Source organism: Muscardinus avellanarius (assembly GCF_963383645.1).
Source record: "Muscardinus avellanarius genome assembly, chromosome: 1".
In the NCBI taxonomy this organism is placed as follows: domain Eukaryota; kingdom Metazoa; phylum Chordata; class Mammalia; order Rodentia; family Gliridae; genus Muscardinus; species Muscardinus avellanarius.
Genome location: NC_137786.1, coordinates 53173761 through 53190833, shown reverse-complemented (window position 1 = coordinate 53190833; position 17073 = coordinate 53173761).

The following is a 17073-nucleotide window of genomic DNA, read 5'->3' as shown; positions in this document are numbered from 1 at the left end:
TTCTAATTTCCAAGTCTTTGATCCATCTTGAGTTGATTCCTGTGCACGATGAGAGGTAAGGATTTAGTTCCATCTTTCTACAAATGGATAGCCAGTTCTCCCAGCACCATTTGTTGAAAAGGCTGTCTTTTCTTCACCGTATGAGTTTGGCCCATTTGTATCTTACCTAGAAAAAAATAACTTGAATAGAAATTGCTGTATCTGGCTCTGCTTCCATGGAATGACTCTAAGATAGTCATTGTGTGGTTCCAGCATTCTATGAGTCTATGAGTTTGTAATATGTGGAATAAAGGTAGAATTAGGACTAGGTTATGAAAGCTAAAGATCAAAAAAAGCTTAAGGAGACAAGAACAGCCATTTCTTTTAGCCCAGTGTTGTTTGGCAGATAGATTGGTCAGGGCAAGTCCACGAGCCATTTTAGGAGAATGGAGACTATGTAAGGAGAAGCTGTAAAGTTGTCTTAAAACTTAACATCATTGATTGAGCAGCTTCTGAAAATACAAAGAATGGGTGAGTCATGATTGTTGGTTGTAGTTTAGATTTATGTATTTCAAACTGCAATGGTGTGAGAATGTGAGTGTGTGTGTGTGTGTGTGTGTGTGTGTGTGTAGATCACAGGATGAATAATAAGGCTCTAGATTAGAGTACTGCAATGGAAACAAAATAAAAGTCCTGTAATCTTAAGTTTACTACCCAGCAACCTTTGAATTAAAGGTGATTTTTTTTTTTTTGGTGGTACTGGGGATGTAACCCTTCTCAGGGCTATACTCCCATATCTATATTATATTTTTATTGGAAACAGGGTCTCTGCCTCCCAATCATGGAGATTACAAGCATGCGCCACCATGCCCAGCTAAAGGTGAATGTTTTAGTCAGCTTCTTCATCACTGTAACCAAAATTCTTGATAAACATAACTGAGAGGAGGAAAGATTTATTTGGACCTCCTGATTTTAGAGGTTTCAGAGGTCAGTTTATGATGAATCAACTTCTAGGCAAGAATGTCTCTCTAAGTGGCAAAGCCTCAAGGCATGGTAGAGGAGGAGAAAACCACTCTCAGTTCCAAGGTAGTGAAAAGAGGATACGGGAGGGTTGAAGAAGGTGTGGGGCAGATACAGTCCTGAAGGCCAAGTCCACAGGGGCCCACATCTTCCTGCCTCACCCTGCCTTTGAACTTGGATGCATTTCTTAACACATGAGCTTTGGAGGATATTTAAATGTCCTTAACAGTGAAATTATATATTTTTCTTACCCCAAGCCTTACAATTTTAGCATACAATCCATATAAACATTATTGAGATATTTTTATTTTTTTCTGTACTAAGTCTTCCAAATGCAGTGTGTATTTTGCATTTAATGAACATCTCAATTTAGATGTGAATTTTTTATTGAAAATATATAGATAGGTATTTTATAATTAATTACATTCATACTCAAGTTATTCTTGACTTCCATGGTCTCATTTTCCAGACACTGACTCAAGTAGGAGCTTTTAAAATGTAAATTAATTAAAATTAATGGAATTTAAAATTTCAGGTCCTGTCACATGTACTCACCAACATTTACGATGCTTAAGACCCACATGTGACTAGTTGGAACAGTATTAATCAGAGTAGCTCCAACACAACAGGAAATGCAAAAGGAATGCCTGGAACATGGGGAGAAAGGAACCAGGGAAATGGCTTGCAGAAGTAAAGAACAGGGGTTGAGGGAGCTGTAGTATAATCATTACACTTTAAAATTTATACTAAGCCAGGTGGGTGACTCACGCCTGTAATCCCAGCACTTGGGAGGCTGAGACACGAGACTTGCAGATTCAAAGTCAGCCTCAGCAACTTAATGAGGCTCTTAGCAACATAGGGAGACCCTGTTTCCAAACAAAAAATAAAATAAGGCTGTGTATATAGCCTGGAAATAGAAGGCCCCTGGGTTCCACCCCTGGTACTATAATTTTTTTGTCAAGCACACTTTTGCATTAATATTGTGCATTTAATTTAGGGAATAATACATTCTTAGTAAATGGCAAAGTCTGCGTGAGTAAAACATTAAATAATTTTGATGATTTAAAGGCACCAATATTTTTCTGTCTTCTGCAACAACTTGGACTTAAGCACTATAATCTTTGTCTTTACTAATAACTCATGAGATGTGGAGCATTTCAGTGGTCAAAAGAAACATGGCCTTCAGGGAAGAGGTACCACTTATTGGGACCAACATGATTCCCCACCTTCTTCTTAGACATATGTAGCTACAATGATAATCAGACTTGTCTCCTTCTTCTCAAAGCCTTCCTCTCTGCTTTTTGGTGAAGACATAGTTCTAATGATCTTGTCCTTCAACTCCGACCTCTAACTAAGCCTGGTGGGACTAAGCATACAATAATTGCCCCTTGGAATTGCTGACCCAGCGTGATGACTGGTGAAGCTTTGCTGCCCCCTTCTGGCTTGAGTGTTCAATAAATATTTGTTTAATGAATTCTGGAAATAAATTGAAATCACATGCCTTTCCAGGTCCTAGAATGTAATGAAAAGTTGTATTATAAAAGATTAAATACTCTAAGCTAAGTGTGGTGGCACAGGTTTGTAATCTCAATACTTGGGAAGCTGAGACAGGCGGATAACAGGTTTGAGGCTAGACTCAGCAACTTAGTGAGTTCCTCAGCAACCTAGGAAGGCAGTTTTAAAACACAAAAACAACAAAAAGAACTGAGGGTATGGCTTGGAGGTAGAATGCCTCTGGGCTCAATCCCCAACACTGTAATCTCAGTATTTAGGAGGCTGAGGCCAGAGATTGCAAGTTCGAAGTCACTCTCAGCAACTTAAGTAGGACCCTGTTTCAAAATGAAAAAAATAGAAAAGGCTGCTGGCGGGTATAGCTCAGTGGTAGAATAAGCCTAGGTTTAATCCCCAGTATGTAAATGCATATATTTAATATATATTTATATGTTACATATATATTAAATACTCTTTATTGAGTAGATTTTGTGTCATAAATACTAGGAACTATAGACAAAGTAGGGTGGTGAACAAATTCTGTACCCTTTTTAGTTAGTCAGGAAGAAACAGATAAAAAAAATAAATAAAATACATGGCAAGGCATCAGTTATTTGAAAAAAAAATTGGAATGGAGATAGAGAGTGGGAGAGGCATTCAAGTTTTAGATAAGGTCTGAGGAGATCTTCAGGAGAGTTAAGAGGACTCAAAGACATAAAAAAGTGGCCAAAAAACCATACCTGTTTGGTATGTCTTCAGACATACCAAAGAAGGCCGTGTGTCTGAAGGAAGCAGAGTGACTGAGCATGTACAATTCAGCTTTCTTTCACTGTAACAAATACCCAAGAAACATCAACTTTTAAGGAGGAAAGGTCTCCTTTGGATCATGTTTTCAGGGGTCAGCCCATGCTTGGTTGGCCCTGTTACCTTTGGGCCTGTGGCAAGGCAGTTTATCATGGCAGGAGCAAGGAGTTCTGAACCTCAGGGTCAAGTTTTGGGTATATTTTGAGGAAGCTGTTTACCTTGGAGCAAACAAAAGATGGAAAGAATAGAGAAAAACATACCCACTTGAAGGGCATGCCTTCAGTGACCTTCCTTCCTTCCACTAGGCCCCTTCACCTAATGGTTTCACCTCTTTTCAATGGCACCACAATCTGGCAACTGAGCCTTTAACACATGGGCCTTTGGTGGAACATTCCAGATCCAAACTACAGCAGAGGGGGAGAGTAGGGTATAGGTCAGAGAGCTAAATATAGAAGGGTAGGAGGGAGCAGATTACACAGGAACTTGTGGGAATTTGATACAAATATAGAAGTATAAACTGGAAGATACAGACAGAGGCATATGTAATATACATATTTATGATGTATGTGATATGATATCTAACTCAAATTGGAAGCTATTGGGAAGTTGTGAGTAGACAGGAGACCCAGTATGACATAGATAAGTAGAGCACCCTGAGGACTACATAAATAATAGACTATAATTGGGTCATGGTGGTGCAGATCTGTAATCCCAATACTTAGAAGGCTAACAAAGGAGGATTAAAGGTTTGAGGTCAGCCTCAGCAATTTAGTGAGACCCTGTCTCAAAATAAAAAATAAATAAATAAAAAGGGCTGGGGATATAGCTCAGAGGTAGAGCCCCATGGGTTCATTTTCCAGTACCCTTCCCCCATGCACATACAAATAGACTGTACGGGGGACAAGGGATAAGCAAAAAGATCTTTTAGAAGACAAGAAGTAATAGTGACTTGGAACCTCATGGTAGAATGGAGCTAGAGAGACATACTTTAGTTCTGGATATAAGGATAGGAAATTTGCTGATAAATTGAATGCAGAACATTAAAGAGAGGCTGAAAGATGACTGAATGGCCAAACAACTGGACAGCTGGAGTTGCCTTTTATTGGGACAGAGAAGTCTGTGAGAAGAGTAGGATGGGTGGATGATAGTAGAACAAGAGTTGCTATTAAGAAATGTTTAATTTGGGATGAATACTGGACAAATACCAAAGAAGAGATCAGTGGAGAAGTCTAGGGAAGTGATAAAATTTTTGGACTTGTATGATATAAATGATATTCAGAATAGATAAGATCCAATTAAGCACATTAATTTAGTGTGGCAGAAGTTGTTTTTAAAAGTTGAATTATGACTTACAATATGAACAATATGGTTCTGACTCTTCTGGCCCATTTTGCCATGCAATGTGTGATGATGTTATTCCTACTTTTAACTACTGGAACTATTGTGAAACTATAGCTTGTATAGCTTATTCTGTACTGATCTGATTTTCACAGGGCCTTACTGTATCTTTTATGAATTAATTCCACCTCTGTCTTTTTCTTCTTAGTTCACAATTAAAATAGCTTCTAGAAATCCCAGGATTGTGAACATAAGTACAAATACTTAACAGTGTTTTTAAATGCTTGCCATGCCTTCTCTAGTCTCACATCCTCATGTTCTAATAAAAAATGTCTACATGTTCTTTAATGATTTGGTATCAACCTATATGAAAAGCCCTATTTATTATTATTATTATTATTATTATTTATTTTATTATTATTATTATCATTAAACTTTTTGGCCTTGAAATCTGAATCCTAGGGCATTCTATCTCTGAGCAATATCCCAGCCCTATCTTGTTTTTTATTTTGAAATAATCTTGGTAAATTGTTGAGGGCTTTGCTAAGTTACTGAGGCTAACACTGAACCTACAATCAAGTTGTCTCAGCCTCCTAAGTACTGGGATCACAGGTGTGCAACCCACACCTAGTTTGGGGATGCCCTTCCTGGTGTCTCCTGGCAGTGCCTATTTTATTTTCTGTGTTTTCATCATGCCTTGTTTACACCTTTCTTTTATATCCCTTTTTATATTACTAGCTTTCATACCCTTTCTGCCATGTGACTGTCATCCCTGGAGGATAAGGATTGCTTTACATATTTTTATTTGCTTGGTGACACAGTTACTCGCACCAAGTAAGTATCCAATAAATATCAAATGAATAAGTACTGTCCATGGTAAACACATGATAGGCTTTTCATCTGGGCCACTTTTATGTTGAATACATTGAAGTTGTATAATTTCATATGCCATTTAGGGCATTAAAATAAAAGGGAAAAAGGACTCTGTTGCTCTTTGGGCTATGAAGTAGCTTCCTGGGTTTTTGTTTCATTTGATGTTATTGCAGTTGGCCGAAGCAGATTCCATCTGAAGAGCTGTTGGGCGCCATTCTCCGCTGCTGCTCTTTGGCAAGACTCACACAGAATGCCTGTGCGGAAATGTGTTCATGTTGAGGCTTTCTGGCTCCTCATTCTAGTTTGGAATGAGAATCCACTCAGGAGATTAACTATGTGGTTCCCTGGTGTTGGTTGAATCTTTTTACCAAGAATTATTGCAATGATTTTCTTTGGCTGAACCCCACACTTGTTTCTAGGCAAATGTTAGCCCAGGAATTTGGGTTCTTTGTGTGACTTGTTCTAAGCTAGTTTAAATTTTATTCCTATTAGCTATTTATTTTGCAAGTCTTTAGCTGTTAAATAACTTTCCACACAGGAAAGTGATTTAATGCCTCTCTAATTCAAGAAATTCAGATGGAAAAACAACAGACAGTTAAACTTGTACTCGGACAATCTTTAAAGAAATCTCCATTAAATATTATGTATGCTCCAGGAATTCTAGAGATGCATTAGTAAGACAAATAGAAAAAGCCCCTTGCTTTCATGATGTATACATTCTAATGGGCAGATTATATAGAGAATTACAATAATTTCAGACAATAATATGCTGTGAAGTAAATGAAACAGTGCAATGTGTGAAAGGGGGATTCATAACTGAGTATGTGGGTGTAGAAGGATTGTATATACTTAATGAGCCAGCACAGGCACTTGTCTCCAACTGTTGTAGTTTCTTCTCTGAGATCCTAGTGTTCTTGTTCTTTCTCAGTTGCTATTATGCAACCCCTGAATTCATTCTCGATTATTCTCTTTTGGGCTCTGTACCATATCCTAGAAGGCTGACGTCTGCAGACTCTATTTGGGCTTCCTGTCTTGTGGCATCTTTGTGTGCTGGAAGAATTGGCTGGTGATCAGAGGGTGGGTGGAATGAGGTTGAGATATTTGTTCCCTTCTCTCTCCATGATGAGAAGCCTAGCTCTGGCAGCCCTACCTTATTCTGCAGCCACAGCTACATGTTTCTGATACATCTTTTGTGAGTCCAGATCTTGCCATTTCAGTCATATTATTTTGTCTCTTCAACCTAAGGGTGTTGACTGCTTTGGCCTCTAATAATCACACTGCATATATTTCTAAATGTATAAAAATCCTTAATCTAAATCTCTTCACTTAAATGTTTTTAGGCATAACTTCTGCTTCTCATTAGGACCATAAATAATACAACAGGATGTTATAGAATACTCACCCACTTATGTAGATTCTCCCTCTCATTTCTATGGAGAAAGCAATTTTTCTAGATATTCTAGCCCTGTATCTTATGCAGTAGAAGTACATATGTATAAGTATATGCATATATATTATCATTAATAAAAATTATCAGAAAAATCTATTCTGGGGATCCCAGAGTGTTTGGAAATTAAACCCTCACATAGGGCTCACCCCTTTTGTGAGGTTGGTTTTACTTGGTGCAAGTTGGTGCTCACTCACAGATATATTTATTTAGTTTATATGAATGTGAGCCTGTTCTTGAAACTTTTAAAAACTCTTCAGGTGATTGTAATATGAAATAAAGTGTGGAATCACTGAGACAGTGCTAATCTCTACCTTTTTTAGGGTATATAGTTAATAGATACCCAAGGCAAAATTTGAAAGACAATTGTTATTTGGGCAAGTTTACTTTCTGTTGTTTTAATGCATTTATTATGTATTAAAAAGTGACTGTAAAAATTCAGAGCAACATTTCAGGCTTTATTAAGATATGAAACACACTAAATGAGTACAGAAGAATAAAGGTTAAAATAGGCCATTAGAAAGGAGAAAGCTGCTGGGTGTGGTGGCGCATGCTTGTAATCGCTGGCTTGGGAGGTAGAGACAGGAGAATCCCGCAGGCTCGAAGCCAGCCTCACTGGTTTAAGAGACCCTGTTTCCAAATAAAATATAAAATATGTCTGGGAGTGTATCCCGGAAGTAGAAGGATTCCATCCCCAGTACCACCACCAAAAAAAAAAAAAAAAAAAGGAGAAAGCTTAGTATAGTATGCTATCATATTACTATAGAGAACAAATAACTGTGATTAATATTAATAAAATACTTCTGAATAGAGATTTAGTTTTTAAGTAGGCAAATAGGCAATTCTTCATGTTGGATTATCAAAGGGTAGATTGAAATAATTTACCTTTTTGCAAGATGGTCTATTTGTTGATATCATTTTGTGAACTAGAAAGAAAATGATGTTCTCACCTGCACCTGAATAAAGGTTTCTCCATTCTAATGATCAGGATATAATTCTTTAGAGATGCTTGGATGTTTAGCATACCCAAAATAGTAACAAGAAGGTCATAATCATGCAACACAAAAACAATTTGGGATAACAGAACACCGGATGAAATTTAATAACCATAAAGACATTTTACGGCCCTTGGTCTTGGTGCTACCATTAATTCTTGACTATCTGACCTCATTTGCTGAACATGTCAAAGTAATGAATGTGCAGCTGGCCTTCACTGTCCTTGTGTTCACTGCACTCTGTCAACACCTCCGAGTTAGCCATCAATTCTCTCGGTGTTCTTCTCTGGCGTTTTTATTATTTTTATTAACGGTAGCAAGATACCTTTTACAAGTTTGATTTAAAGATAAAACTTTGCCTGGAAGTTGAGACATCAAATTATATGTGCATTTCCTATCTACAGTCTTTATTAATGCTGCTTGTATATTAAGAGAGATACAATTTTAAAAATATTCTGGGTTTTCCAGAACAATATTAGTGTCTAATATGATCTTCCAGAAATGCATCACATATACTAATTTTGGGTTGAGAAGATTTAATGGTGGTTTTTATACCACTAAATTTGGGGTGGTTTGTTGCACTGTAGTAGTGATTATAATAGTAATAGACACATTGTTTTGTTTGCTTGGGAAAATATCCCCTTTCCTTGACTTCTTTACCAATACAACCGGGAGGCTATCATTCAAGGTGTTTGGTGTTAGGACACCTTAACTAGCATATGAGTGTTTTGTAGTCTAGACTGGAATAATGATAATACTTCATCTCCTTTGTTGAAGTGATTGCTCCAGAATATGGCACATGACTGGACCAGGGCCAGTCTGGGTCCATCCCCAGAGGTTTATGAATTAGTACTGGAGGAAAAATCTCTTTTGCTTATTAGGTCAGCAAGAAGCTTCCCCACAGTATAGAGAAAGCTTTCTTGCAAGAGAAAAGGATGGACCTACAAAAGGAGGAGCCCAGGGAGAGAAGAGGAAGGGAGAGGGAATTGATAGCACTGATGTCTCTGGTTCCAGTCACCAAATTCATACTATCTTTCATAGATTTTTAGCTCTTCCTTTATTCCCAAGTGCTATGCTAGCTTCCTTCCAAGAAATTGTTCTATTGTGTGTAACTTAGATTGCACTAGTATTCTGTCATTTGTAATCTATAAGAATCTTCACAAAAAGATGAAATTTCGCTCATTATCAGATATTCTTGAAAGTGTGTGATTTAAAAATAGGCAGCCTTGTGTGGGCCAAAGAGAAAATAATAAGAAACATTGAGGGAAAGTCTTTGAAAATAATAATTTTTATTAAAAATAGGGGTTAAATTGAAGGCAATTGAGTACAACAAAGATAAGAGATTTATTAACTCACAAATCTTTTTCACTGGCAGAGAAGTAGATCCTTCCTGAAGTGTTATTAGTCTCAGTTTTAATGCCCCACTTGAGTCATTGCTGCCCATACTTTGTCCCTCAATGTTCCTAGCCCATTATTAATTTTTAGCACCTTTAGAGCTATGATAAAATTAATATCATTTATTTAGAAGCTAGAAGTAGTCAATTTAATGTGAACAACACAGATGACTTTTTAAATGCAAATACTTATTACAAATATAAATGTATAAGACTTGCATTTTAAGTGGGTCACTTTGGCTGCAAGAGAGGATGTTACATAACCAGTAAGAAACTGTTGTGGTAGTGAAGGGGAGAGATGATGGGAGCTGGGGCTTCTCTTGGGGGTGGTAGTAGAACTGAAGGGAAATGGTAGATTAATGAGATTTTTAGGATTTGTGGATGTCTAGATGGGGTCAGGTCAAGGAGAGGGAACTATTAAGGATTACTCCAAGGCTATTGGTTTTTATAACTATTGCAGTAGGTGGGTAGTAGAAGATCAGTTTTGGGGAGAAAGGTTATGAACATTACAAATGTGAGACAATTTTAGAGTACATTGTCGAGTTTACAGGGAGCTCAGGGATGAATATAAAACTATGGGAGTCAATGTTCAAAGGTGATCGTGATGACTCAAGTTTTACTGGATTAGTAGGAATAGAAACCACTTTATAATTGATTGATCAGTGAGCTAAAAGTGAGAAAGTAGAAAGAGGAAGTTTTGTTAAGTGATTGAGAAGTGAGAATGTGAAAGAGAAAAATGATAGGAGAGTCGCTTGAATGAGGAGTGTAGAAAAATTAGGGGTTTGCATGTTTTAGAGACTCGAATGTATTTTAAAGTTGATAAGAAGGATGGGAGATAAATATATGTGAATATATGTGAAGATCAGAGTTATAGTTGATAGTAACTTTCTTGAAAGAACAAAGTGATGGAATCCAGAGATATATGAAGGTATTTATTAACTTTAGATAGGAGTTGTCACTGCTCCTCTATTACTATCTTCTTTGGTGTGTTTGCAAGCTTGATAATCAGAGTTGTAGGAGGTTCTGTTCAAAAGCATATAGTCTCTTAGTAAAGTTAAGGGATCAAACATCTGCAGATTCTGAAAGGCTTTTCAAGCCTTCATTTTGCTGCTTAGCATTATAAGGATTACTATAAGAATTTAAGCAGGACCCAATATGACCAACAAATGTCAGGTGCCTGGAATGGTGCAGAGTAAATGCGGGATTTTACCTTCATGGATTTTACCTACCTCAAGTCCTATCTCTGCACTTAAGAACACCTGGACCTTAGTTATTGTTATGGTTTGGATACAGAATGTCCCCTGACAAAGCTCATGTATTAGCAACGCAAAAATTTTCAGAAAGGAAATAATTGAATCAAGGCTCTATTCTAGACAGTGGATAAACACATTGATGGATTAATAATTTGAATGGATTTACTAGGTGGTAACTGCAGGCAGGAGGGACATAGCTAGAGGAGGTAGGTTATTGGAGGTGTGGTCTTGGGACTACTTCTGTCCCTGGTCCCTTCTTTTCTCTCTCTCCTTTCCACAACCATGAGCTAAGAGTGGCTTTTCCTCCTCTGCCGTGCTCCAAAGCCCTGCCAACAAGCAGTTTTGGCCAACTATGGACTGAAACCTTTGAAATCTCTAAAAATCTTAAGCCCATAAGTCTTTCTCTAAGTTATGCTTGTCAGCTATTTTGTTCACAGTGATAGAAAAGTTAACTAGTCAACTCTTTTTTTTTTTGGTGGTCCTGGGGTTCCTGAAAACCCTTCTACCTCTGGGATATACTCCCAGACACCCATTTTTTATATTTTTTTATTTGGAAACAGGGTCTCTCAAAGCCAGTGAGGCTGGCTTCGAACCAGCATGATCCTCCTGTTTCTGCCTCCCAAATGTGGGGATTACAAGCATGCACCACCACGCCCAGCTAGTCAACTCTTTTTAAAAATTAGTTGGACTTCCAGAAACATGACAATTGAGGGAAGCAGCACATACTAGTTGTGCTGACACCTGATCTCCATTGTCTTAAAAACAGAATTCTACAAAGTCAGAAAATACTACCCGTAGAGGTATAGCATGCTAAGTATAACATGGCAGGGGAAAAAAGGTTAGAAGACCAATCAGAGAGCAGAAAAGAAACCTACTGGCCTTGCAGTGGTGGGCACCACAGGCGATGCCATCTTGCCTCACTGTACCCGACTCCAGAAACAAACAAGAAAACAACCAAGGACCTGAAGTGAGCAGTTTCAGATCATCAGAGTTGTAAGCCATCAGTTCTTGCAAAAACACTGGCTATAACTTCCATCTGTGGCAGCCAAGCTCACTATGCCATCCAGGGATCCAGATCAGTGCTCAACAAAATCAGAAAAGAAACCTGCCTGCCTTGTGGCTGTGGGTGCCACACCAGTGCCATCTTGCCTCACTGCACCTGACTCCACAGACAAACAGAAGAATAACCAAGGACCTGAAATAAGCAGCTGCAGGTCATCATAATTGTAAGTCATCAGTTCCTCCTGCACAAACACCAGCTACAACTTGCAGCAGTGGCTGCCAAGCCAACCACACCCTCCAGAGATCCAGACCAGCTTTCAACAACACCATAAGTGAAGCTATTGTTCCTGCAAAAGAACACACAGCACAGCACCCCCAGGGATTTGTGCAACCGTGACAAATGCCCTGGGTCTGAGACTTTGTGGTTCAATCCAGAGAAGGTGGGGATAGAGTCTACAACTTGCAGCAGTGGCAGCCAAGCTTACCATGCCAGCCAGAGATCCAGACAGGTGCACAGCAACACCATAAGTGAAGCTGCCATCACCACGAGAGAATGCTCAGTGCAGCACCCCCAGGGACTTGTGCAGCTGCGATAAACTCCCTGGGTCTAAGACTTTTTTCAACCTGGAGAAGGTGAGGATAGAGTCTGCTGTTGGACATAGCAGAGGCTCAGACAGACTTAGGCTTTGCATCAGTGGAAAGTGTGGAGAGAGACCTACACTTAACATTAGAGCCAACTAGTAGGATCTCTGGGATAATCACAGACTACCTAATCATGGTAAATGGGGAGAAGTCAGACCAGCCCAGCCATAGCTGTTGAGAACAGAGACTCTTACATTGAGTTTGGTCTCAGACACATCCACCACCTATGGAGTCAGGAAGAGACTGAGACTCTACATCTGTGGAAAGTGTGGAGGGTGACCTGTGCTTAATAGTAGCTCCTGCCCCATTGAAACCAACCATCTGCATAGACTAAGAAAGACTTAAAGAACCAGAATTTCAGCAGAAAAGGTGTCAGTGGACTCAGTGCCTGCACAGAGAGGGACTACAGAGGCCCAGTCTGCTGAATATTCAGTTATCTGTAGAGTTGCATTAATTTGTTGTTGATTTTTTTTTTGTTCTTTTTTTGGTGTGTGAGTGTATATGCCTGTTTGTTTAACCTCTTCCCAAATCCTCTCCCAAGCTTCTTCCTGTGAATATACCTATTCTCTTCTCTCTATCCCTTTTCTTTCTTTTTTCTCTATTCTTTGTCTTGTATTAAATCCACTTTATATCACTATACCAAAAACTCTACATTGGTTAATAGAATACTACTACATATTCACTATCTCTAATCTCTAATATATACTACCTTACCAAACTCATACTCATATTCTATTCAATCCTATCTGAGGCTTTACATTATTCTTGCATTTATGACTTTGCTTCCCTCATCGCTCAACCTTCACTGTTGAATATAATACAACTTGCCCTTGGATATAACAACTGACACCTAGAGACTGAGAAAAATCTATCAAAAACAACAGATATAAACTTCTGAAATCACGAGAAGGAGGAATGACAAGGAAGCAATAAGCTTCCACAACACCACAGTAACAGAACCTGACAACACAGAATTGCAGAGATCTCCTGAAGGTCAAATCAGGAATGTAACTGTTGAAATAATACAGAACTTCCAAAAAGAATTTAGAGAGTCTGAAGGAAATATAAGATGCAATCATTGAAGTGAAGACATCAATTCAAACTATAAACAATCAATTAGACCACATGGAAAATAGAATCTTGCTCCTAGCAGATGATAACTACAAAAATGAATGCATAGTATATAACTTAGAAAAAAACAATTTGACAGTATAAATTGGATATTGAAGAAATATGTACCCATTTAGAAAGAGCTAACTTAAGAATAATTGGCATAGGAGTAGTAAAAGAAGGTGAAACCAAAGGGAACAACAATCTACTCAAAGAAGTAATATCAGAAAAATTTTCCAAATATAGAGCAAAAGAATGATACACAGGTACAGGAAACTTACAGAAACCTCTTTAGACAAGATCAAAGAAAAGGTTCTCTATGCCACATAATAGTCCAATGTAGAAGCCAAGGAGAGTGTAAACTGACCAATGTAGAAGCCAATGAGAGAATTTTGAAGGAAACAAAACAAGACCAAGTGACATTCAGAGGAAAAATAATTAAAATTACTCCAGACTTCCCAAACCAAGTCATGAAAACCAGAAGGTCCTGGAGTAGCATATTTCAAACTCTAAAAGAAAACAACTTGCAGCAAGATATTTCTTACCCAGCAAAACTATCTCTCAAATTAGATGGGGAAATAAAAATCTTCCATGACAAACAGAATCTGAAGAAATTTATGTCTTCCAAACCAGCACTTGAGAAAATACTGAAAGTGATTAACTGCAAAGGAGAAATAAGCAATACATGCTAGAACCAGAGAAACAAGAATTCCCATCCAGCAAAAAACTAAGCAAAGAAGAACAAACACTACCTGAAACAAAAGTTAAATCTCAGTATGTTAGGAATTAAAAATCATCTCTCAATAGTCACACTGCACATAAATGGCCTCAACTAACCAATAAAAAAGGCATAAATTGCAAAATGAATTAAAAATCAGAATCCATCTACCTGCTTCCTACAAGAAACACACTTTTCAAGTAAAGATAGTAACAAACTTAAGGTAAAGGGCTGGAGCAAGGTAATCCATGCCAATGAAACTCAAAGACAAAGAGGAGTAGCAACTATGATATCAGGCAAGTTAGACTTCAAGCCCAAGCTTATTAGAAGAGACAAAGAAGGTAATTTTTTTTTTTTTTTTACTAGTAAAAGGAACAACCAGCAGGAGGAAATAAAGATAGTCAACATTTATGCCCCAAACATAGATGCAGCTACTTTCATAAAACAAACTCTTTGTGACATTAAGCCACACATAAATCCCAATAAAATAATATTGAGAGACTTCAACACCCCTCTCACACCATTAGACCGATCTTCTAGACAAAAGTTCAGTAAAGATGCCTCATACCTAAAGAACACCATCAACCAAATGGACCTATTTGATACATATAGAATATTCCACCCAAGTAGAGCACTGTTCATATTTTTCTCAGTTACTCACAGAACCTCCTCCAAAATAAACCACATCCTGGGCCATAAAGTGAGCACTAGCAAATTCAAAAAATGTGACATACTTCCCTGTGTCTTTTCAGATGATAATGGAATGAAACTAGAAATCAACTATAAGATGACCCAGAGTACCCACATAAACATGTGAATATTGAACACCACACTGCTGAATGAAGAATGGGTCATAAAATAAGTAAGGGATGAAATCAAGAGATTTCTAGAAACAAATGAAAATAGAGATACAACATATCAAATTCTCTGAGATATTTTGAAGGCAGTATTAGGAAGAAAATTCATATCACTGAGTGCTCACATTAAAAAAAGAGAAAAATCACAAAATAAACTAATAACACACCTCAAAAGCCTTTGAAAAGCAGAAACAATATAACCCCAGAGCCAGTAGAAGACAGGAAATTATTAAATCAGAGCAGAAATCAATGAAGAAGAGAATAAAATACAATTAAGAAAATCAACAAACCCAAAAGCAGGTTTCTCAAAAAAAAATTAACAAGACAAATAATCCACTAGCCAACTTAACCAAAAAAAGAGAAAATCAACCCAAATTAAAAAGATAAGAGATGAAAGAAGAGATATTACTACTGACAATGTAGAAATCCAAAGTATTATCAGAAACGACTTTGGAAAACTATATTCCAAGAAAATGGAAAATCTGGAGGAAATTGACAACTTTCTAAACAAATACAACCTGCCTAAACTGAGTCAAGAAGATATGGAAGATTTAAACCCACCAATAGCAATCAAAGAGATTGAAATAGCAATAATGAGCCTGCCATCAAAGAAAAGCCCAGAACCAGATGGTTTCTCAAGTGAATTTTATAAAACCTTTATAGAAGAGCTAAGCCCTATACTCCTCAATCTATTTCATGAAATAGAAAAAACAAGACTCTCCCAAATACATTTTATGAAGCCAACATCACATTAATACCAAAATCAAATAAAGACAGCTCAAGGAAAGAAAATTACAGGCCCATAGCTCTTTATTTGTGTGTGTGGTACTGGGATAGAACCCAGAGGCATTCTACCTCTGAGTTACACCCCATCCCTATTTTTTATTCCTTATTTTTTGAAACAAGTTTTCACTGAGTTGGAAAGGGCCTCACTGTCTTCAAACTTCAATCCTCCAGTCTCAGAATCCCGAATGCTGAGATTACAAGTATGCACCACCATGCCCACTTTAAGAGATTCTATTTTAAAATAAAAAATAAATAATATTAGCAGTTCTATCTTGGAGATAGAACACCCCTGGGTTCAATTCCTAGTACTACACTCCAAACACCTCTCTCTCTCTCTCTCTCTCTCTCTCTCTCTCTCTCTCTCTCTCTCACACACACACACACACACACACACACACACACACATGCACAGTGCTTATTTTATTCTGGGTTAGTAGAGGTTTTAAGTCCATGTCTAGTAACAATGTATTGGCTATGTTAGTTAAACCTGCCATATTTATACTACCAAATAAGGGGAACATTTGCATTTAAATACTCTGAACAAAGGCCACATGTATCATCGTCTCTATGTAGAGCCAAAACATAAACAGTTTATTATGGAAATTGAGTATCCTAGTACCTTTTTAAGATTTTCTTTAAGATGATGTTAAGTAAAATAAAGTGTAACTGTTAATCTCCTTCACCTCCAACCATCTACTCACAGCAATGAAGAACAATCATTCCAATGACTTCCTGGATTATTTCTGTAACATTCATTTCAGAGATCTTCCTTGTCATTATCTGTTTCCAGCCATGCTCCTTGTTCTGCTTATGAATATTTCATATGCATATCTTTTGCTTCATGTTGAGGCTTAATGATACCCTTTTCCCTTTACTGTCCTTTTGATAGATTATTCTCATTAGAGTGGAAGAACAAGTGTTGAATAGGTTTTTTTTGAAACTAAGTCTAAGATTTCTAAAACTTCTAAAATTTTCTTCTCTTTCAGAACTTGTGATTTATAAAACCTGGCTATCATAAAAAATGGAATCATGTCATTTGCGGAAAACAAATAGAACTGGAAGTTGTCATGTTAAGTGAAGTTAGTCAGACACAGAAGGACTTTTTTCTATTTTCTTGAAACTAAAAAGCAAAGACAGACTTTTAAGGATGGGGGGCAGGGGAGAAAAGGAGTGGATTGAAAGGAAGTAGTTACAATAAAGCACCATATATGCATATATGAAAATATTGCAGTGAAACTCATTAATTTCTACAATTATAATGACTGCATATTTATAGTTAAAATACCTAATTAAGAGTTTGAGAGAATTATTTATTAGACAGATAGTTTGAAGTTATTAATTTTTTTAATGAGGTGTAGGATAGA